Source organism: Neltuma alba, unplaced genomic scaffold, assembly GCF_004799145.2.
Source record: "Neltuma alba isolate B1F8T4 unplaced genomic scaffold, ASM479914v2 tig00012582_pilon, whole genome shotgun sequence".
NCBI lineage: Eukaryota > Viridiplantae > Streptophyta > Magnoliopsida > Fabales > Fabaceae > Neltuma > Neltuma alba.
Window position 1 is genome coordinate 164,342 of NW_021637034.1, and position 26,281 is coordinate 190,622.

Here is a 26,281-nt window from a genome sequence, read left to right on the forward strand (position 1 = left end):
TTCGTCAAACACCTTCTGTGCATACGTTCAGTACAAAAGTAAATAAAAATCACGGCGGTCCATAAATCATCACACACAAATCTCAACTAACCCATTAACCTTGCAAAATTTTCTGCCTCAAACTTCTTAACCAGACCCAACTTGCAACGGAGAGAAATCATAATTTGAAAAGAAACCAAAAGATGCAAAGATATTTACCTCCTTCAATCAGACACCCCCAGCACCATCTTCCATCAAACCATATTCCCAATTCCTTGCTTAAACCACGCGGATCGCATGCACCCCCATGACATACAAAATAGAAAATGAAGGAGACGAGTTGACGATGCAGAAAGGAGGAAGAGGCAGCGAGCAAGGGAGATGAAGGATGAGTGAAAGAAAGGCGAGGAGGACAGAGCAACGGATGGCGACCTTGTAGGTAGGTCGCCGGAAATTTTTTTTTTTGGTGTCTTGCAACCCCCTCGTTCCAGAAATCTCTCTCCCCTTTCTCCCTTTATTTAACCCCCCCGGGGGGGGGGGCGGCTAGCTAAACCATAGCCCTGTAAAAAAAAAAAAAAAATCCCAAGCTGGTTGCAGAAGACACCAATCACCATCAATATCATCAATATATTATAAAAATCCTTCCCGGCAAGCTGGCTCAAACATGGCTTTTCTTGGCATTACACACATAGAAAACATGGTTTGCCTCGGGCTTTGTTTGAGTTGATTTTAATTAATGTTATACCTTGGGCTTCACATTCAGCCTACTCGTTTTCTAAGGAGCTCTCTACCAACTCAAATTCAAATTTCAAAATTCTCAAGCCTCCCGCCGGCGACTCTGGTTTTCGTACTTCTCCCATCACCTACCTCAGATGCTATAATCTTCCTATCTCCCTCATCATCACCTCAAATTCTTCCTCCACAAACCGTTTTATGATTTCTTCTTCTGGTCAGTATTCTTTCATGCTCGCCGATGAATCAGTGCTTCCATCTTAAGCATTCAGCAAGGCATCTCTGCTCTCTGCTCTCCCTCTGCTCTTTTTCATCTCTTCCATCTCTCTCTTACTATTGCTTCTGCTCCTCCCCTTCTCTTCTTTCAAAGTTTTATCTCGTAGATCCCCATTACTGATAATCTTTTATGCAGGTCTGTGTGAACGGTGTGGGGATATTGCGATCACACCGGCAGGGAAGCAGCAATGCTGCAACGGCACCGGCCACGATGAGGATTCTGACCATGCGCTCGCCACAATACTTAAAACTCAGAGGCCCCCCCCCCCCCAAAAGAAGAAGGAAAAAAAAACAGATCCACACCTTCTGACTAATATATTTCTCAGTTCCATGGGGATTTTTAGGTTTAAAAGATCTGACGTCGATGTTGGACAAGCACTACTCCTAACAAAATCAAAGTTCTCAGCGGGCATCTTCTCTTTCCACGTATGATTTCGTCTACCAACCAATGGATTACAAGGGCAATACAATACCTACTATCTAAGATTAGTTCTATATCTTGCACGTATTAACGGTTCATGACTGCATGTTTCCTTTGCAGGAAATTTGAGCGTGACAAGAAGCAATCGAATCTGGGTTACGCCTTTGTGGATTACACATCAGCAAGAGGTGCAATTCAACGGGCAGAAACGGCCTGGTAACAAGAACTGGAAGGTCTGCGAGGTTGCTGAGGCCCAGTTTCAAGTGGGTTATCAATTCTTAGTTTGGAATGTTTTTTATTATTGTTTATTGACTGGGCTTTATTTTGGCAACTTGCATGGCAATTTTCTGGGACTTTGTGATATGTAATGCGTGTTTCATACCATGTTTAAACTTTGAATTATTTTTTTGACCAAAAAAAAAACTTTGAATTATTTTATTGTATTATGTACCGTCAGGCGTGGGCTTCTGCTGCACTTTATCATGTTTTTCAATTTTCATTCCATCGCTTATGAGCAAAGTTTCATTTTTGCAAGTGCTCTATTATTCACGGTGCATACTAAGTTCTTCACACTTAATAATAAACAGTTATTCTATATATATTTGTGCTGTAAAGTTGATTCACCATTCTTATATGTTTGTTTTCTTTGTTGGCATTCCAAGTGTAGGAGGTAGGCTCAAACATGCCGTGCTCGGTGCCAGGGATAATAATGGAAATCCCCTTCGATGGGCATAGTAGAAAATTTTGTTGCTTTTTTTTTTTTTTTTTTGGGTTATCATGTGTAACGTTCAGACAGTTCAGTTCACATGCGAAAACCCTGCCAAAAGAATCGAATGGGATTTAACCACATATTTTAGGGTAAAGTCGTCCTTTCATCGTAGACAATCGAGCAGGAACTTATTTTCGTTTCATGTCAATGTGTCTGCATTTTACTTGGTGATTCGACAAAGCCTAAAGGGCAGATACCATTTGACTTCCATTTAAAAGTAGTTTGCTGGAATCGTAATAAAATATTTCCGTTTCAAACTTTTAATGTAAGTTTGTATGCACTTTATTTGTGGATGGGAGAAATGGTAAATGTCAGCTGCCGTTTATCTTTAATTTTAAAGTGATGCCTATATGTTAAGGCAGAACTTTGATAGACATGAACTTATGTGCTTCTCCATATGTGATTAAACAGGGGTCGCATGGTGGAGGACATGAACCAGCCCATTTCAATAATAAAAATGGTACCCATGTTTGATTGTGAGGTATGGAGTTTATTATTAAAAATTAAAATGATAAGGTTTTGAGTTGGAGGATTTCTTTTTTGAAAGTTCTCATTCAAAGTTATTTTAGACTGGCTTACTTATAATTCTAATTTTTTAACAGTATTTTATAGTTGATTTAAATATCATAAAACTCAATATCTCTTCAAATATATTTTCCATCAAATAGTTTAATCAGAATTGAATTTCAACCTTATTTTAAAACAAAAATATTGCATTTCTTACTTTTAAAATGATATACTTTGTTATTGGGTTTTGAATATCCGATTTGAGTCATCATTTAACAATATCCTGTTATTTGTATAGTTAGTATTAAGAGAGGATCATATTGTTGATAGTGAGAACGTTGAATCGTTGCGCCTGACTTGTACCAACACTAACGTTTGAGACTTCCATTTAATGGCATTGCATATCATGTTCCCATCTGCATTGATTATTTGTTAACCTCGGCCAAATGTTACTTACCCCTCCTTTACCACCTTTAAGGATTTTTATGATAAATTCCCACACACACACACATGTTTGTTTTATGTATCAATCATGTGTGTAATTGTCGCCGTGGTGGTTATCAACATATGAATGGATAGCATGCTTATAATCTCAGTTTCTATTTGTGTGTGTGTGTTTTCTCAATATACATGTCCAGACAAATCGGGGAAATCTTGATACTGAGACGTGCTAATGGGAACAATACTATTTTGAAGTTGCAGAGCATTAATTCACCAGATGACCAGAATGTTATCCTGCTAAAATGTGCTTAGACTTACCTAAGCTTAATTCTTATGTGTCACTAAAATGTGCTTAGACCATTTTCTTAAACTTTGGTCTTTAAAAGGATGCCCCAAATGTGAATGTTTTGCAAACATTTATAATGACTTCTCCTGTCTTTGAAGATGTTCTCCTCAAAGAAAGTATGCTCTTGCACCAAATTTTATGTAAGCTTGTATGTCATATGAATGTTTCATAAGAAAATTATATTTTTTTTACAATATGTCCTATGTAAGCTTGACATTTTGACCATTGAAATCGGGGCAAATGAAATTTCCTGGTTTGGGGGGATGAAGTTTTCTCAAGTGAGACTGGGGATAATATTTTAAGGTATTTCTGTTTGGCTATAAAAAACTTCAAAGCTAATGACTGCCTTTTCTTCCACCAGGGTCTCATCTTGTGCCTTGGATTAAAGGAACCTTTTGTGTTTCACTGAAAATCTTATCATTCCTCCTAAGAAATCCTTGATAACCATAGAAGCAGGAGGAGGAGGAGAAGATAACACTATTGTTCAATGGGATGATAGTTTAATAGGCTTCCATCTCTTATTGTGGTTTGATGAGGTAATGCATTTCATTCTTTATTAATTTTAAGAAACTATAGTCATTCAGTTATTTTCATCATTCAAGTGTCTTTTAGACCATGATTCTATGGCACATACATCGTGTCCTTTATTGTTGTCTCAAGGTGATTTAACAGACAAATATGCTTTATCTCTTTGAACATGTCAAATAGCATAATTTGTCATTATCATTCATCAGAGTTTTTATATGGGTCTAATAGAAATTTATCATACTTCATCATCTAACAGAATGCAAATATATCCAGCATTAGCTTTGGGCTCCCCCACTATGTTCATGACATGTTTGTTATTGTTTCTTACTTGTTACACTTTGCAAATGAAATTGGCACGATTGCTTTATATTTTGTATTCTAAATATTAAGTTCTCCTTACTTAACTTATGATTGATATTATCATGATTGCATTTCTTATAATGATGTATAGGGAGTTCCTTTGGAGAGGGGCTGAGGTTGAGTCCTGTTCACCAAAGTGGTTATAAACTACGAGAGTACCAATACCAAGAGTCAAAATATGTATGGACCCAGTTCTGGCCCTTTCACCATTACAGTTCTCCTCTATATCGTTCACTTTAAAAACACTTTCATAATTTGTACAGATACGAATATGCTACTTTGACTCATTGCCCTATCTTTGATAAGGATGTTTGAAATTTTGCTGTGCCTCCCAACGTACCAGCATTGCCTCTTGTAAGATACACACTTGGTTATCTCTTCTGCTTATACAGTCTTTGATACCTAAGATTTGGGAATGGAACAAAGTATTAGGATGGAGTGATTCTCTTTTCACTTTATCTGTATCCATATTTAAGCTGATTGTTGAGTGTTCTATGGCTTTAGACTCTTTGATCTTGTTCTTGACAACTTGATTCTCTTGATGTTTTAATGGTGATTTGTTTTTCTCTCCATTGTGCTCATTGTAGAAAATGAAATGAAACCTTTTCAGTTACAAACTTAAAATATCTTATGCTTTATAATATCGTACGCTTTATAGGAGTTTACTTTTGGCTGCTAACCATAGTAAAGTCAAGCCTTTGAGGGTGGATATGGTAGCAATCTGAGCTAGCATATTTTGAGGGAGGAGATGCTGAAAAAGGCTCCACCAATGGAAATTGTATGGTATTTGGTGGTTGTCTACTATTGAAAATAGATGTTATATAAAGATATTAGTCAATCCAAATATTATATACTGCTGCACATAGAAGGGGGAAGAGAGTATTATCAGATTCAGTATGAATGTTTGGAAATCATGATTTGCTACGGCTGTCTTTCACAATGTCAAGTTTACTCTTGTTGTGAAACATTGAAAGAAAAATCTTCAGTAATAGGATATTGTGTGCACACAAGGATTTCTTTTGTCTCAGTAACTTTAGCCTTCATCGAATATACGTTAGTATTACCAAATTTTAATCCAAGATTTTGGTATGGAGAGATCAAGATGTCATATTCTTGATAATATACAAAAGAAAAGGTAATTGACAATAAGGAGGATAAATGCTGAACTTTTGCATTAAATTGCAATCATTTAGTAAAATTTAATTCCAAAATAAATTGCACATATAGTGAATGGAATAAATTATGGCTAAGTAAGATTGAAACAAAGATATTAAATATATTGGGTTGAAATCGCGATTGTTTAGTTTATAATTCTAATAATCTTTTTGAGTTTTCAAATAATTGCTTTTGTAGAGTGCAAATTGTTAAGTAACTTATCACAATTCTGTTCTTCTCCCGTCTTATTTGTATGAAGCTAAAAGGTAAATCTAACACAATAAACTAATTGTATATGATAATATTATTGTCATTGGGAAACAAATTGTTTTAAAGTGAAATGCAAAATATTTTGGGAAAATTTTAATTAAATCCAGTTAAAATACTTAAATTTATATTGAAGTTTATTTTTAACAAATTCCTAATGAGAATATGGGACCTAATTAGAAATTTTGAATGTTGTTAAATTATTGGAATACGCTTCTTCAATTAAACAAAAAAATTGATTATTTTACCTCTGCCAAGTAATCCTTTATATCTTATGATTAATATTTAGACCAAAAAACATATAAATGATTTTTCAGTGTTTAAAATTTTGTATATATGACTAAAACATTTTACATTACAATATAAGAAATCTTTAAAAAAAAAATTCAGTTTGTAACTATTTACGTTAAGATTTGAAAATATTTTTGTTACAAGAAACATTTAATATTAAGTGTTATAAGTTACGTCTTGACGTTGATCCGGTATTGCTTAAACAAATACAACTAACGTAAATTATAACAACTGAAAATAAAAAATATTTATTTAAATGCTACTTATATTTGTAATTTAAAATTTTTTATTAAAATATTTTTTAAGGTTTTAGTTATATATACAATTTTTAAGCACTATAAAATTATTTGTATGTTTTTTTATTTCAAAAAATAATCATAAAAGATGAAGGACTATTTAAGTTGAGTAAAATAATCAAATTTCTTTTTTAATTAAAAAGAGATATTAATAACTAATTATTTATTTTGAAAATATAGATCTCTATGATTATTTTGCAGATTTGAACTTATCGTTATTTAGACAAAATTTTTCTTTCAACATTTTCCATTTACGAATATATTCTCTTCTAATATATGACTTAATGTGTCAATTAATTAATATTCTAAATGAATTATGGTTGTCGTATTGATTTTGGGAAGGCTATTCTCCCCCGGATAGCATATGCTAGTTTCTTTCAAACTGGGCTCAAAGTGGGCTTTATCAGTCTTTTATCTTAGACTATGGAGGTGTTTGGCTAACCCAGAAGTACTTTTTCATAAATCGAGATAAACTCTTTTATATATTTACTTCATATATCGTAAAAGCACTTCTGAAACAATTGTTTTATTTTTATCCAAACACCCTTTATATTTTGGTGTTCTCCCTGACTAACTTGAAAATAAATTCCATAATTAATTATTTGGTAAATTCCTAATCAAGAAAATTGTCATATTTCTTTTTTTAAAAAAACCTCCCTTTCATATAATAATTCTTCTTACATTTATTGGATTCAATATGGCCCCCTCTAATTTCACTTTGTTCTGGAAAAATAATAATAATAATAATCATAATCATAATCTTTTCTAAGCCCAAAAATTAATTTGAATTTGGAACTTCCATTTTTGGAAGTAACTATTCACGTTAATTCACTCGAATTCTCAGATAATTATTCCCCACATTTATTTTGGTATAAAAAGATACTCAAGTATAGGCTCTCTTATTGTTGGGCTACAATTATTTAAAAAAAAAAAAACTAACCCACCTTTTATATGTGTACATCAGGGTTATGAGTTATGACATTGAGAGATTGCAATATTTTATGAGTTTGCATGAGACAGCCGACGATGCAAATTGATAGGATTTGAAATGTGATGATGATGATTCCTATAATTCTTTAATTTTGAAAAATAAATTGAAGCATCTAATTCGTTACTTTATCTTTATTTTTCTTTGATGAGATGTACGTTGATTTATTAATTCTTAGTGCTGCCTTGATTTCTTTTTTTTGCTTTTCTCTATTCTCACATGAATGAATAAGTCAGAAATCATCATACAAAAGATCGTCATTCTCAAGTTAGAGTTGAAGCAATGACTCCTTTTGTTTTGAAATATGAAAATTATGTTTTACATGACTTCAAGTTTTGATTAGAGTTTGATTCTTAGTTTGAAGTTTTGCTGCTTAGATCAGGTCAAGAATCAGAATTTTTAATTTGCACTGAGAGGGATTAATGGTATAGAAGGCATTGTTAATTGTTTCATACACACACAATATATATATATATATATATAATATACTTCTAAGCTTTTAATATTGAGATAAATAATTAAATTAAAGATAGTCCTACTCTATTATTGGTAATGGATTAATAATCACTTGACTCGACTTAAGAGACGGGAATCATACTACCTCCGGTGTTTAATATAAGATCTAGTTGACTGATTTAAAAAGATTAAAAAAAAGTTACTAAATTATTTTAAATTATTTATATTTATCTTCTTTTTTTCAACTAATTTGCTTCACTTATAAATTGATATATAATATAATAATACACACAAGTATTTTACAGGGATTATGTAATACATGTTATAATTAGATAATTTAGTAACTTTTTTAATCTCTCCAAATTAGTTAACTAAATCTTATATTAAGAACCGGATGCAGTAATATATTATTTTTGAAAGAATGACATTTAAATCTTAAAAGAATAAATTAATGATAGTTGGATGCTTAAAAAATTTCTAAAAAATATTGAGACATTTGCAAATAGGATTCCCAATTGCAAATTAAAAGTTATATTTCAAACTTAAATGTCCTATCCTCACCAATTAAAATTCTTCAGTTAAAAATCTAAATTATTCATTTTTTATTAAATATTTCTCTGCTAAATAACTAGATGCATTTCCATATATAATCATGGTAACCAATGATAAATACACTTTGAAGCATGATTAGATGACAAGAATCTTGCGAACAAGACACTAAAGTAAGGATACTCTAGACATAAAATTTTAGTCAACAGGTACAGTAAAATTTCAAAATTTTTTAAAAAAGTTTACTGATATTGATATTAATAAACTATTAAGGGCCTTTATTGAAATTCTTCCTGTATTATAAAACTAATGAACCAAGCAAAACATGAGGCATGCTACATGCAGGTCAGGAAAACGAGCTGCCGGCTTCTCCGGGTTACTCAGGCAGGTTACCCATGTTTTGTTGAATAGCAGGTGTCGGGTACGACTTGGTTTTGATGGGCGGGTGGGACCTAGACTCATGGAAGTCTTCGAATTCGATGCTCATTTATAACTTCATGTCGGCTAATGGTGACGTAGGGCTGACATGCCGGGCTGGCCCAGGACGCTCTTCGCCTGCGCGTCTGATTTCAAATGAGTTGTCTACTTGGCCAGTGGTCACGACGAGAAGAATGCCTTGAGGTCGGCGTTAGCCTATGACGTGGCCAGAGATGAGTGGGTCGCACTTCTCGACATGGATAGGGAGAGGAACGAGTGCAAGGCGGTTTACCATCGCCAAAGCAGGAAGTTTCAGGTGATCGGCGGTTACTGCACGCAGAGGCAAGGGCGGTTTGAGAGAAGCGCCGAAGCCTTTGACGTTGCACGTGCAAGTGGGACCCAGCAAAAGAGGAATTCCTGGGATCGGCCATGTGCCTGAGGACCGGCGTGGACGGGGGTGATGGAGGGAGAGTTTACATGTGCCGCGGTGGTGACGTGGTGGCATCAGAAGGCGGCACGTGGGAAGCCGTGGCGAAACTGCCATGTGAAATCCAGGAAGTGGCGCACATGAGCATGGGGTTGGAGGGAATGTTGTTGGTGATTGGATCTAGTGGGTATGCAGAACCATATGTGGGCTTTTTATTGGACTTTAGGAGTAGCAGCTGGAGGATGTTGGAAAGCCCAATGGGCCATACGGGCCACGTTCAGTCAGGTTGTCTAATGGAGATTTAGGATTCAAACTCATACTTGGTCCCTATATGTAAATAAGCAAAATTTTGGATTGTTTAACTCGGTTTGACTTTAAAAGAGCTCGTATTATAGAGTGCTCAATTATAAATATAAATACTTTACATTTAGAGTTTTTGTTGTTATCAGCATATATTTTTAACAAGCAAAATTTTGGATTGTTTAACTCAGTTTGACTTTGAGTTTGGGCTAAGTAATTAATAATTAATATTGGGTTTTGGTTCCGTATTTGGAAGTTCGCTCTGCCACTATAATGGCATAAATGCCAAGCTTAGCATATTTTAATTACAATAGATCATTATAAATTTATAGACGGGTTTAGTTGTTGATACAATTTATATGATTTGAAATAATGGTTCCTTTTAGCCTCAACATCTTCTTTCCGTTGAAACTTCATTCATGCGCAGTTTTGCTTTCGTTACTTGGGCTTTTTGGCTAGTGCGTATTCTCATGTGAATAAAAAAGTTAGAAATAATTTCTTCGTAATAATATTTTGATTGGAATTTGGGTATATTAAATTAAATGAGAAGCATCATTATTAAATGAGATTTCAATTGAAGGCTTAAATGAACAAATCAATAAATAATTTTAAATTTAAACAATATCTTAATTAGAATTTGAATATATGAAATATCATAATTAAATAGTATGTCAATTAGGCTTAAATAGAGAAATAAATAAATAATTTTAAATTTTTATATGTTCTTTCTAAATTTGGTATCTCTAATTTAAATTCCATTTGAATGAATAAAAAAAAATACTCCTATGCCGTTTATTACAATATTTAAAATCTAATTAAATATTTTAGTCCTTAGATTACATAGGAGAGAAATTTTTAGTTAGATGCAACATCACATACATAAAAACTTGATTTAATCAATTTATCAGTATCCATTTTACAAGCTGTCCAATTTTTCAGCTAAAAGAAAAGTAGAGATAAATTTATTTAGAAAAATATGTACACCTGATTAGAGGACACGTAGCTGTAAGCATGATATTTTTATATTGTGAAGGAGTTTCAAATAAATTCAATATAATATAGATTTCACACTAATCCAAAATTTTTAAAATTGCTTAGCTTGGTCTGAACAACAGTTTTTTTCCCCTAAAAAAAATGGTTTAGAGCACTTTCGATTTACAACTAATTAACAACTTTTGAATTACTTAATTAACATTATTGATGTTGAATTTGGAAATTATCTAATTCATGAACAGAAACAATCAAATAAATAAAAACACCACATACTAAATAGGAGGGGGAAAAAAGAGAAAATAGATGTATTAATTGAAGAGTGACTCGTGAATTTTTTGGATATTATGGAGCCAAACACCAATTTCATGTCTCCTTTCCCCCTCTCTGCTACTCTTAGCTTCTTCAATTTGAGCTTCTACGTCCTTCTTCATAGTTTCAACCCTTTTCCATTATTTAACACACAAATTCTTTGTTATATCTCATATGATATCTCCCAGTTTTTCTATATATAATAATACATGCGCCATGTTTGGTGGTCTTTTAATTTATTTTAAAAACAACCTTCAAAGAGATCAAAGTAGCTGTAAGGGCCAATGACGAAATCCAATCCCACAGCAGTAAACCAATCTGCAAATTATAAAAAGCCAATTAACCGAAGAAACAATTAACAATTTCATGAAGAGAAAAGAGATGAAGGAATCACACCCAAACATCTGCACGCATACATAATCACACGATGACATGGCTACCCTTCAGCATTCAGTAAATAGAGGATAGGGCTGGGCCAGCATTTTGACATATGTCAAAAGCAATATGCTTATTTTTTATATCCATAAAGAGTAAAATTATATCACGTCATAAAAATTAAAAGAACAGTAAAGAATAATGTGTGCGTTGATGTTACCAATGTATTTTACCTTGAAAACTTATGTTGACATCATCCAACGTGAGGGGCTGAAATTTCAATTGGAAATTGTGTTTGGCGTCCCATTCCAAACTGTTCCACCAATCTTCTTGTCCGTGGATAATTAGTTGTTTGGCAGGGTTGGAGTAAAGTGGTAGCCCTTTCAGATTTGGACATCCTCCTATACTGATGCTTTTTAGGGAAGGAAAAGACAAGGCGGTCTTATGGATGCTCTGAAGCTTTGGCATTTGATACAGATGTAGGTTTACAAGAGAAGAGAATACAGAAGAAGAATCTTCATTCTCATCTTCCTTTATCACTTCTTCCATTGATGAGCAGTTGTAAATGAGAAGTAGTTGAAGCAGTGGAGCATGCTTGAGCCATGTGACATGCATTAAGGAATGGCAATAAGTGATATACACGCTTTGAAGCATGCTTAGACGACAAGTGTCATCATAAATACCAGAATAATCTTTCAAACCAGATAATCCAACCAGACCTAATTGTTGGAGTCGCTTCATTTTTGAAATGCATGCCAATAATGAAGGCATCTCAATGGTGTCCAATTCATGGAGGCGAAGAGCATATATACAACCTAGCAATTTGCCTGACTGAAGTAACTTGTTGAGGCCTTTTTCTGTTGCCATGTCAACATTTATTTCCTCAATTTTTGGCAAAGATTCCACCTCCTCTAGGAATTCTTCATCTGCTTCGCTATTTTCTCCAAGTCTCCCGCAACAAACTCTCAAACTCTTAATTGCTGAAGACTTGATATCACTCCCGATGGAATACTTGCAATATCACCATATCTCAAGAACAAATTGAATACCTTCAAATTCTTCAAATTCTTCAATTCCTTGGGACACTTAGATCCATCTATGTTTAAACAAAGATATTCCAATAGAACCAACTCACCAATTTCTCCAAGTTCACATGTATAAGGACAACGTAGTTCCAACACCTTTAATTTGCTCATGCATTTGAGGTTTTGCAAATGTTGTATACCACAACGCCTCAACAATAATGTTACTAAATCGAGATAACTTACAGGTGCTACATGCTTTACTTTCCTATTCATAATTGAAATCCTCTCAACAATTTTCCGTTTTGCAACATCATCACGGGATGTTGTTATGGCATCTTCTTGTACGAGAACCCTTTTAATTCTCTTATTTTGGTCACAAGATAACCACAATGCCATCTCTTGAATCATATCATGCATCTTAAATGAACGACCTACAACAACATCATCTTCGACACTCTCTAGCAAGCAACAATACTTCAACTTTGCAATCACAGATTGACCATCATTACGGATGTCTTGTATGCTTTTTGTCATATCTTTACAAATAAACCCCTCCCCTATCCATTTATCGATGATATCAGTGACCCGAATCTCATAGTTTTCTGGATATAATGCACAATACAAGAAACAATTTCTGTGAGTATCATCCGGCAATTGATCATAGCTCAACTTAAGGATGGAAAAAACTCTTTTCTCCAAATCTGAAGTGGTCCATGAAGAACTTGTCAAGTTATCTTTTGAGGACTCCCATGCTTTAACATCTTTCACACCAGCCATGGCACTTCCTAGCACAGTTAACGCAAGCGGCAGCCCTCTACACTCTGCTGCCATTTCTTCTGCTAGGACTTTGATCCTAGGGTGGGAGTTTAAAGTTTCCTCTCCAACTTTCATGTGAAATAACTCTAATGCTTCTTTTTCATTCAAAAAGTCCACTTTGAATGATTCTTGAGCATGCATTTTCCCACACATATCCTCTATTCGTGTTGTGAACAACACTTTTGACTCAAAGTTTGAACCTTTTGGATGGGGTACCCCCACCAAATTCAAGTCCAATCTCTCCCACACATCATCCAGTAATAAAGCAAATTTTTTCTTCTTCAACACAGCCCAAATCTTTGAAGGTTTTTCTTGATTATTGCAAGAACTCCAGGTAGCATCTCCAATTCCTACTGATTTTCTTATATTGTCCATGATTGCATCCAAGTCAAGCTCTTTGGATACCACCACCCAAATCACAAGAAAATCGGGCTTTCTCTTCCCAAGTTCATTACTAATTTTCTTCAATAAAGTGGTCTTTCCAATCCCTCCAGTCCCCCATAAACCTATGACACCAACATTATTTGATTCAATGGTACTCCATACCTGACGAAATATCAAATCTTGCCCCACGGTCTCATCAAGAGGCATTTGATCAGTTCCTTTATGCGGTGGCTTGTGAGTAATTTGATAATCCTTATGAAACCTTTGTCCCTCGCCTGTTAGATGATCTACTTTAGGGAGCATCTTGGCAACATTCTTTCCCGCCTTGTAGCTTGACTTGCAATTCTTGGGACAACATTTACTTAGGCATTTGTTTTGGATTTCTTGGGCTCCTTGATCTAGATTATATTCTACTTCCTGTGAATACAAAATCATTTAGTTTGATATTTCTTTTCCCCTGTTTTTCTGAATCTTTAATGAACTAATTAAGCACACTTTCATATCAAGTTTTGATATCGAGATAAGAACTTGCATATCTTAATATAAATGAATGAAATTTTTTTGGCCAAATATGAATGACAATTTTTTGACCAAAAAAACTGAATGATATTTTTAAAGATTTTGGTGGGGCTTGTTTGGTTTCCTTTTGACAAAACAGCTTTTTTTTTTTAATTTTAAAAATGAAAGATAAAAAACATATTTGAAAAAGGTTTTTGAAAACTAAAAAATAAAATATGTTTTGTAAAACAAAAATAATTAGAACATCAGTTTAATATCTTATTATTTTTTTGTTCATCAAAATTATAGTAGAGGCAGAGGATATTGTATTTTTATTAGAATTAAATTACATTCAACATCCTAAAATATTTTATAGGATGCACTTTGCACCTTATAAAATATTTTAGAAAGCAAAAAAGTAGAGCAATGTCCCCTTTCAATTAATAGTCTACTAACCTTGGTTTTCTCCCTTCCAAAAAAAAGCTTCCATCCCATGCGAACAACAAAGGTACTCTTGTCTCTCTGCTCCCTCCCTCTGTAGCTAACCATCAAGGTCACCGTCATCGAAGCTGTTTACCTGTGGCTATGGTGGAAGGGTGGGAGGGAGGGAGCAAAGAGAGAGAGAACTTTGTTGTTCATATGGGATGGAAGCCTTTTTTTTTTTTTTGAGCACATTCCATGCTCATAGTGTCCTTAGTAACTTGAACCATCTAGATTAATTTTGGACAGTCCATATTGAATTTAAAATTTTTTTTATATATTTTAATTAATTTTGAATTTTAATAGATACAAAATTTAAAATAAATATAATCTTATAACTAACCCTTCTTTAAAAAAATAAATTTATTATTGAAAATATTGCATCTTAAAAATTTTAAATATAAATCATTTATATGAGATTTTGGATGATCTAAATTGCATTACAGCAATGAGCACACAGTGCTGATTGCTGTGATGAGTACTGAATGAGGAACCGTATAAAAACATTATGCTCACAACTACATGTTCTCGATTTGAAGTATTCTTTTAGCTATGTATTTAATAGTATACAAAAGATAATCAAGTGCACATATTTTTCTAGTTATATTTATTTCTACGTACTTTTCTTTTAACTGAAAAATTGGACAGCTTGTAATATGGATACTGATAAATCAAGTTTTTATGTACGCAATATGCACGCTTTCAAATTAAGTTTTAATTATGCTAATATAAGGTGATGTTGTTTACTTAATTATGTTCTTAAGAAAGATATCATCTTTATTTTACATCATATATCCATTAAAATAATTATTTAAAAAATAAAAAAAAAAATTAAATCTGTATCATATAAATCAGATCTAGATAGTCCAGATATGATGAGCTTAGGATACTCACCACTCTGATGAGCACCGAAACTTGTTTGGTTTTTATACTGTAATAAAATTTCAAATAAATTCAATATAGTATGAGTTTCACACTTATCCAAAAATTTTTAAATGTTCTTAACTAGCCTGATTTGAACTAACACATTTAAATTAAATTATCATAAATTATTGAGCTAAGGAATCACTTAATTAACAACATCATTGATGCCGAGCATGGAATTATCTAATTCATGTGCAGAAACAATCAAAGTAAATAAAAACACCACATACTAAATAAGGGGGAAAAAAAGAAGAATAAATGTAAAATGAAGAGTTCGTACCTTTTGAATGTTTTGGATACTTTGTAGCCAAACACCGACTCCATGTGTCCTTTGCCCCTCTCCAATACCCTCAACTTCTTCAATTTGTGCTTCCACGTCCTTCTTCATAGCTTCAAGCTTTTTCCATTTACTTTCCAGAGATTGGAGATTCTCTTCCAACTCACAAATAAACCCAGCTTCTTTTTTGGCGCAACCGCACAAATACTTTGTAATATCCCATATGATATCTCCCAGCTTTTCCATATCTGCTTCTCACTTTTGATCTTTCAGATGATGCTAAGCTCACATTCATCCAAAATCAAACAACAAAATGCTAAAGTTAGAATTTTTTTTAGAATTTTTTCAATCAATATTTTTCCCTCAAAATGAAAGAACACCACATGTTTGGGCTTACCTCATACACCAAGAGATTGCAATATTCATGAGTTTGGATGAGACAGTCGATGATACAAATTGATAGGATTTGAAATGATGATGATGATTCCTTTATTTCTTTAATTCTGAAAAGTAAATTGAAGCATCTAATTCATTACTTGATCCTTATTTTTCTTTGAGATGGAAATAGATTTATTCTTATTGCTGCTTTGATTTCTTTCTTCTGCTTTTGTCTTTTCTCATATGAATGAACAAGTTAGAAATAAAGATTCTCATTCTCGAGTTGAAGCAATGAATCTTTTTGTTTTGAAATATGAAAATTATGTTTTCTATGGCTTCAAGTTTTGATTAGTGTTTGATTCTTAATTTGAAGTTTTGCTGCTCAGATTAGGTCAAGAATCAGAATTTTAATTTGCACTGAGATGGACCAATGATATAGAAGGCATTGTTTTTATTATTTGCCCACGATATCGAAGGCATTGTTAATTGTCATACACACACATATATAATGTACTTCTAAGCTTCAATTTTCATCGATATATATTGAGATAAATAATTAAGAGTAAAATACATTGATTATCCTTCAGTTATACCTTAATTATACGAATCTCCCCTCTATTTTGAAAACATACAGTTTAGTCCAATATGTTAACACCGTTAAGAATATTCTCAAAAGATTCTAAAAACATAATTTTTAATTAAAATTTATATTAAAATAAATTTTATTTACTATTTTATCCCATTCTAATCAATCCCCAAAATTTATATCAAACTATATTTTATTTTATTTTTCCTTATTTTTATTTTCTTATTTTTGCAAATGGTTATATCTTAATGTTTTCAATCTAAACTTAATGTGTTTATAAATGTTTGTAGAAAAAATGTGTTTAACAATTTTAAATTATAGATTAAACTGACTTACACAATCTATCAACCTTACATAGTTTATACTATATAGTGAGTAAAAATATGTGCTTGATATATATTTTTAACCATTTTAAAAAATAAAATAAAGAAATTTAAAATATGATGAAAAATTAAAATTATTAAATTTTACAATAAATTCAAAATTAATAAATTTTATAATATATTAAAAAGTTTGAAAATTCATGTATTAAAAGCAGTTCTTGGTTGCATAGTTTCTTTAGGAATACAAGTGTTTAATTAATTCTTATGATAAAGAGGGCTATTTTGGTAAAAAAAAAAAAAGAGCTTAAAAAGTTACAATTAACTGTTAACTAACAGTTTGAATAGATGGAAATGAAATATCAGTTATATAAGGGAGGTTAGTGTAACTTGTATTTTAATTTTAAGGAAGGTCTATATGAGTTTTCAAAATAGAGGGGATGTCTATGTAATTAAGATAAAACTGAGAGGTGGTTAGAGTATTTTACTCTTAAGTTAAAGATATTGGGAAAAAGACAGAAAAATGCACTCTTAATTTCAGAAGCCCAAAAACATCCGCTGAATTCAAGAAATCCCATTTTGGTACCATGAGACCAAATTGGGATTATTATATGAAAGGAAAAGACTAAATTGCCCTTCATTTTAAATATTACTTTTAAAATATCACAGCCCCTACTGGCCGACCGGCCACCGGACCTCTGGCAGCAGCGGTCACTGGAGCTTCGGCGACCAGCCGACAATTGGTCACCAGAGCTCCGTCGGTCGGAATTTTTTTTTTTGAAAATTTTCACAACTTCAATATAACGGTTAACAACTTTTGTAATGTTATTAACAACTTCAATATAGCAATTAACAACAGCTTTTCTGGAAAATTCAACAAAGTCCGGCGACTGGAAACAATTTTTTTGAAAATTTTTACAACTTCAATATAACCGTTAACAACTTTTGTAACGCCATTAACAACTTCAATATAACAATTAACAACAGGTTTTCTGGGAAATTCAACAAACTCCGGCGACCGGAAACAATTTTTTTGAAAATTTTTACAACTTCAATATAACGGTTAACAACTTTTGTAACCCTATTAACAACTTCAGTATAGAGGTTAACAACAGCTTTTCTGAAAAATTCAACAAACTATGGCGACCGGAAACAATTTTTTTGAAAATTTTTACAACTTCAATATAACGGTTAACAACTTTTGTAACCCTATTAACAACTTCAGTATAGCAGTTTACAACAGGTTTTTGAGTTATATAATTTTTCAAAAAAATTTTGTTGTTAACCGCTATACTGAAGTTGTTAATAGGATTACAAAAGTTGTTAACCGTTATATTGAAGTTGTAAAATTTTTTAAAAAAATTATTTCTGGTCGCCAGAGTTTGTTGAATTTCCCAGAAAACTTGTTGTTAATTGCTATATTGAAGTTGTTAATAGCATTATAAAAGTTGTTAACCGTTATATTGAAGTTGTAAAAATTTTCAACTTCAGTATAACGTTAACAATTACGTTTTTTTGAACATTTTTACAACTCCAATATAACGGTTAACAACTTTGATATAGCAGTTAACAACAAGTTTTTAAATTCAAACAGTGGCATTTTTATAACTTCAGTAATGTCTTTAACAAACTCAAAAGCCTGTTGTTAACCGCTATACTGAAGTTGTTAATAGGGTTACAGAAGTTGTTAACCGCTATATTGAAGTTGTAAAAATTTTCAAAAAAATTATTTCCGGTCGCCGGAGTTTGTTGAATTTCCCAGAAAACTTGTTGTTAATTGCTATATTGAAGTTGTTAATAGCATTATAAAAGTTGTTAACCGTTATATTGGAGTTGTAAAAATTTTCAACTTCAGTATAACGTTAACAATTACGTTTTTTTGAAAATTTTTACAACTCCAATATAACGGTTAACAACTTTGATATAGCAGTTAACAACAAGTTTTTTAAAAAATTCAAAAAGTGGCTTTTTTATAACTTCAGTAATGCATTTAACAAACTCAAAAACCTGTTGTTAACCGCTATACTGAAGTTGTTAATAGGGTTACAAAAGTTGTTAACCGTTATATTGAAGTTGTAAAAATTTTCAAAAAAATTGTTTCTGGTCGCCGGAGTTTGTTGAATTTTCCAGAAAAGCTGTTGTTAACCTCTATACTGAAGTTGTTAATAGGGTTACAAAAGTTGTTAACCGTTATATTGAAATTGTAAAAATTTTCAAAAAAATTGTTTCCGGTCGCAGGAGTTTATTGAATTTCCCAGAAAACCTGTTGTTAATTGCTATATTGAAGTTGTTAATGGCGTTATAAAAGTTGTTAACGGTTATATTGAAGTTGTAAAAATTTTCAAAAAAATTGTTTCCGGTTGCCAGACTTTGTTGAATTTTCCAGAAAAACTGTTGTTAATTGCTATATTGAAGTTGTTAATAGCATTACAAAAGTTGTTAACCGTTATATTGAAGTTGTGAAAATTTTCAAAAAAAAAAATTCCGACCGACGGAGCTTCGGTGACCAATTGTCAGCTGGTCGCCGGAGCTCCGATGACCGCCGCCGCCGGAGATCTGGTGGCCAGCCAGCCAGTAGGGGCTGTGATATTTTAAAAGTAATATTTAAAATGAAGGGCAATTTGGTCTTTTCCTTTCACATAATAATCCCAATTTGGTCTCATGGTACCAAAATGGGATTTCTTGAATTCAGCGGACGTTTTTGGGCTTCTAAAATTAAGAGTGCATTTTTTTGTCTTTTTCCCAAAGATATTCCCACTCTATTATTGGTAATGGATTGATAATCATTTTACTCAACTTAGGAGACGAGAATCATACTACTTCTAGCCTTTAATATAAGACTTAGTTAACTAATTTGAAGAAATTAAAAAAATTTACTAAATTATTTATAGTTATCATTTTTCTGAACTAATTTGCTCACTTATAAATTGATATATAATATAATAATACATATAAAAATTTTAGAGGGATCATGTAACTTATGCTATAATTAAATAATTAAGTAACTTTCTTAATTTCTCCAAATTAGTTAATTAGGTCTTATATTAAGAATTGAAGGTAGTAATATATTATTTTAGAAATAATGACATTTAAATCTTGAAAGAATAAATTAATGACAATTAGATGCTTAAAAAATTTCTAAAAAACATTGAGACATTTGGAAATAGGATTCCCAATTGCAAATTAGAAGTCATATTTCAAACTTAAATGTCCTATCTCCACCAATTTAAATTCTTCAATTAGAAATCTAACTCAGTCATTCCTAATTGAATATTTCTTTAGTACTCCTCCGATTCTTAATATAGGACATAATTTGAGAGTTAATATTGGTCTCATATATAAAATCTATTTCATATGTTTATCGATTTTTCTCAAATTAATTCTTAATACTCTCTCAATAATAACCAAGTAGGAGTGGGAGGAAGAGAATTAAATAAAATGATTAGGGTGTTTTAGAAAAAACATCATATTAACTAATTTAACTAACATCTTTAATTTACTCAAATTAATTAATTATGTCTTGTATTAAGGACTGGAGGAGTAGATAACTAGATGCATTTCCATATATAATCATGGTAACCAATAATAGCCACCCTTTGAAGCATGGTTAGATGACAAGAATCTGCCAAACAAGACAATAAAGTGAGGGTGCTTTTCTCTTTTTAGACATAAAATTTTAGTCAGGTGCTACAGTGAAATTTCAAAAAAAATTTTTGGGGGGTTGATTGATATTAATTGGCTATTGAGAAGGTTTATTGAAATTCTCCCTGTACTATAAAACTGAGAACCAAGCATGCAAAATGTTGATTAAGAGAGGTGAAAAATGGGCAAATCAATTAAGAGTTAGGAAACTTAACATCTGAATATAAAGGTTAAGACAGCCAAAAAATTGGAGAGTTTATCTTTTATTTTGATGTGATAGTGAATTAAACAGACCAACCCACTGAACTCGTGGGTTGACTAATGATCATACTAAAAAGTAAATGAAATTGTTCAGTGATGATAAATGGAATCTGATGGAACAAACAGGAGAGGTCCTTTTATAAAAGCAAATAGCGAGTGACACATTAGGGAGACTGGCACAATGGAATTTCATCTTTCATGCGACGAATCCACATCAAAGTATGCATAAATTATTGGAAACAAGAAAAATGGCTGAACTTCAAAAGCAAGAAATTAACTTACAAACGAAAAAAGAAGGGTGGGAAAAAAAAATTATCTTACTATGTATTATTAGAAAGACATGATACGGTTTGAAGAGCTTGAACAAATCTCAACGGAAACAAGATTCTGGGAAAGAATCTTTATTTTTCGCTGTAAAAGGTCCGAGTTTCAACCCAAAAAGAATATCAATAATCAACATTTTTAGGACCAATATTACCACCTAGAATTTGAACGATCAATCATATCATTAGCTCAGTTTTCTACTTTCAAAATGGGACAAGCCTATCGAGGTGAGAATCCTCAGAAAAATGCTATATGTAATATTACAAAATGTAAATTGTAAACTGACCCTATACTATACTATTATACCGTTATACCACAATCAAGATGACCAAAGTCAGCATTCTAAAAACACAATACCAGGAAATGAGAACAGTCGATCTCCACAGTCTCAACATTGGCCTCCATGACTGAAACCTGCATATTTAAATTCAATCAAACAAAAATGATAACAGAAACTGACCAAAAAAAAGATCATTTGGATTCCATGTAGCCATCCAAAGACATGCAATGCATATATTATCTCGATGCACAAATGCAATGATGTAGTGTTGTCAAGGACCATATCCATCTGTTCTACTCCCTCTAGTCCTAAACGTATGACTCATTTATATGAGATCTGCTTGGTAGTTTAATTTCTTCATTAAAATGGATCTTTTATCAAGGGCCGAAGGTAATATATTAAATATTTACCAGCACATACTAATATATGCCAGTCAGAAAAAACAATACGATTGTATATTGATGATCCATTATTTATTTATTTATTTTAATTGAAGTTGAAGTCCTTTTTTGTTGATGAAAACATATTTATGACTTTCCATATTAGGTAAGCAAGCAGTACCAGATCCTGGTTGAAATTTTTTCAGTGAATACAAAGAGGCATGATCAGGATGTTCAAGTGGAATCCAATATAGTGTTTTCTCTTATTCTTACCTCATATACATCCACTGTAGCTGGAACAGACTGTCTTGATGAGATCTAGTGATGTGGAGTGAGCATTGTCAACAAAAGAGAAAACAAAGTTAAGATCAAACAAACAACGAATCCTTCCCTATTAAAATAGAAATAGGTATGCCTTTATGATAAATAAACATCATTTGAATGTCAATAATCTAATGAGTGGACAATCACAAGACGCTATAAATGTAACAGTAACAAGAAGTTATGGGGAAGAAACTAAAAGGCCTGTTCAGGAGAAATCTAATTTAACAAAATTATGAGAGAATTATTATGGATGGATCCAGAATTTCATGAGTGTACAATACGATCAAGGCGGAGAAAAGCACTTGAGTAGACTATAAAAAGTCACTCAAAGCCCGCTTAAAACTTTTTGAAGATATAATTTATAGCCACAGAAATATCTTGATTTAAACCTGATCTTAGACAGTAGCCAAATCTACAAAAAATATTTAGCATCGGTCAAATCCAGTTGGTTGATCATCCTCAAAAAGTTTTCGACTAAATGCAGCCAACTGTTACTTATCCCAAGCCAAATAGTTGCAAAAATTTATGAAAAATCAAATCGGAGTTATTTATAGTTGAGTAGTGGTTCCCTACTTTACAATGGACACTATTCTATAGATACCTAATTCCCAAACATAAAACTAATAGTGGTAAAGTATATGACAAGGCAACTAGAATCGGGGGGGCTTAGGCGGCAAAGGCAGTCATAGTAAAAAGCTAAGTGTCAATAGGAGTTAGAGACGGCACTTCAGAAACAATTAATCACCAGAGACAAAATTTGGATTTTTCACACTGCCCAACAAATTGCTTTTAGGTTGACAGGGCTCTTTCATTATTCGTACCCCACTCTTCATTAGCCTTGTTGCCATTAACAAGTACTGCACCATCTGTAGAATCAGCATCCACTACAACTGCCTCTTCTCCATTCTGTTCCTCTTGCTTTTCCTCTGCATTGAGCTCTTCTTCATTCTCTTCAATCAAATGTAACAAAATGACAACAAATTGCACAAAACAACACTCTAAGACCAACTCTAACATTTGTGGAAATCTAAAGTTTTGCACAACCAAAAACAAAAAACAGAAAAACAATAGTTCTTATCTAGTTCATGAACTTTATTCTATTTTTGTGAACTGATTCATGTGAGGTTATATCTTCGAGTAGTATACCTCATGATTAGAATCTCCATTCTCAAGAAGCTCCTCCCCTTCTTCAGTCTGCATGTTTCTGAAAGAATCGACAAGGGTAACGCATAACTTTCCAGCATGTTTGACATAATCCCCTGCAAGAGGGCAAACGCCCCTTATATACCGAGGGCCAAAAAAAAGAAAGCAAAGAAAGATTGAATATATTGCTTATTATTCTGAAATGCTTTGAATGAGAACAAACACAAACAAAACATATGGAAATTGAGCACTCTAACACCCTAACCTTGTCTCTGCAGCTTTAGATTCAACAGCAACTGCAACTTGCTAGTGTTCAGACAAATTAGGATAGTCCTCAGGATCAGGATAGTCCTCAGGATCAGCCAATGACTCGGCAGCTTTAGGGCTAACCTGTGATAAAAGCAAAATTTGATATTCCCTCGGCATCTCCCAAAGAAGAATGGAGCAGTAACAATCCACTCATGTCCATTGCATTCCTTAAACATACTTCGGCCGTTTCTAACTGCAAGACCATAAAATACGGTGAGTTGCAGTAAAACTGAAATTCCCAACAAGCATCTTAATTACACATTAGAATGAGCATCTAAAACTAAAGCATCTGAACACTACCTGTCAGTAGAAATTTCACCCAAACTGCCTTCATTCGGTCCTAATTACATGCTCCGTAACTTTTTTCACCCAAGAAGGCTAAAAGGCATACATAGCCATCATAATATTCAGAAGCACATTATCAAAACTGAAGACCTCACAATTGTACACAGGTAGGGACATTCACAGCCCGTTTGTTGGAACCTTTTTTAAGAGAAGATCACTTTTCTAAAATCTAATAATTCATGTTTAAGCTTTTATTAGTAACCAGAATCTCTGGGGAGAAAAAGCATTTTTTGGTTATTTTGCGCAGCTACTTTGAGTAGGTTTTGAAAATAATCAGATATAGTAAATGAGAGAGAATGTTGTTCATAAAAATACAGGATATACAAAGATATAATAAAAATTGAAAATCACTAAATACTAAATCATTTCTATATGCAAAAATAGACAGAGATATCATAAAATCTGAAAATTACAAAATCATAAATCATTTTTTAATGATTAAAACCAAATGCAAAATAGTTTGCTTTTTATAAAATCCCTAGGCAATAGATCACTTCTCACAATGCGGCATTAAACAAACAGGGCCTTAAAAATGCAGTTTACCCAACCATTGGATAAAACAGTACCAAATCATTTCACTAAAAAAATGCCTTTCCAGTAGACATAGCCAACTCTCCCAACTGCTTCCATTTAGACTCACTTGGAACTTCTCCTGCAATGCTCTACAAAAAGAATATGAAAGTTATAGTAATCAAAATATAAACTGACAAATTAAATTTCTTCCATAAAAACAAGCAAATTTAGTACCCAACTTAACAATTTTGCACGTCTATAGATAATATGATTGTATGCATATTACATGACCTTTGCCACCTCCAGTCTCCCGAGCTGCATGGCTAATATTATATATTCACATAGCTCTGTACTAAGAACAGGATACAGCCCAGAATTACTCTCAAAGGACATAAGACACATATCTATTAATAAGAAAACAGTTTTACTTGGGTCAAAAAATTTTGCAATCACACAGAACATGCACTTCCAGTTTCTAGCAATTTGGCAAACGTACTCAGGGGATTAGTATGTACATCCATTTTGCTGAAAAGACTTTTAAGGGGGGAAAATTGAGAATATTTGCACTGAATTGCAGAAAGTGAAGTGTAAAGCATTGTTTTGTAATTATCTGCTTTTACCAAACCAATGTAATTTCTCACACAAAAAAAGGGAAACTGTTTACCCCCTGCAGCACCCCCAAAAAAAAAAAAAAAGAGGAGTATAGAAGGATCACTGTTGGCCTCATGCCTATTACGGTGCTCTTTCGGAATTGAAGGTAGGACTTCATTGGCCCTACCCAAATCTCCACGCATTACTCTTGTACTCAATCAAGCCCGAAAGCAATGTGCGTGCCATGACGCTAAAGAAAATAAAAAATAAGAAGAAATAGTCAATATCACTGCTAGCTGTGCTTTTAAATAACAAAACAGAAAAAAGAAAAAGGGTGAACTAACTTTGTTAGTTCATAATAAAATAATTGTCATCAGATTATCAGAATCCTCTTATTGTACTTCAGACTGTGGAATGATGTATCACTAGCAATTGTCATTAGATCACCACTATCAGCCCAGTAGAGGTTCTGTCAACAGAAAATAAACAAACAAAATAAAACTATAAATAGAAGAAGGGAGGAAAAAACAGAAATTGTTCATCATATAATGGAAGCACCTATTTTCACATTGACATCGATGCGACGGATTAACCTGTATTCACTCCAATCATAAAAGCAAATGAAATCATTTGATCACACTGCCGATAAGGTCCCACCAAATATTCGTTCAGCAGAAAAAGTTGGTCGAATACTTTTCTTTTCCTGGAATTCATTGAAAAAAAAAAGGTTTCATTTAGCAAATATCTGACATGATTACCGTCTAAATTTTCAAATAAAACGAAGAGCTAAAACCCCCACAGGAAATGTACTGGTATCATTGGCAAAAGAAGCAGACATGCTAGTCATATTGTTCAGCCATAATGGTTCACTTGAAATAAAAAAATAGCCAGCTTAATTTTATCAAGACCTACTCATTGCAAAAAGCACAGGAATGGAAGAATCTAGTTTCCTTTCCTCGTTTTAGAAGGTAGCAACAAATTATTTTTTCCTACCATCTTACTTAAGGAATTACAAACTGGAAACTTTTTGTGAAATTTTTTATCTTTGATGTACTATCTCTGACAGCATATTCTCTGCTGAAGGCCAAACAATTTCCAGTGCAGAACCAAGTGACCTATTTCCCAATGCCATTGAAATGCATATAATATACTCAACATCTCCACATACAACAACAAACCTCCCATTTGGATTGTGCCTTAAACTCTGAAACGATATTAGTGGATCACAAGTTAATCACAGCATACACAGAGAAACTGCGCATGAAAAGCAATCAACCTAAAGCTCATTTCTGTCAACAC

At 32.8% G+C, this 26,281-nt stretch overlaps 1 pseudogene; it reads right to left on the reverse strand.

The window, feature by feature from the left end:
* The window catches only part of LOC114728925 (coatomer subunit beta'-2-like), a 48,200-nt pseudogene that overhangs the window by 19,657 nt on the left and 2,262 nt on the right, over positions 1 to 26,281 (reverse strand).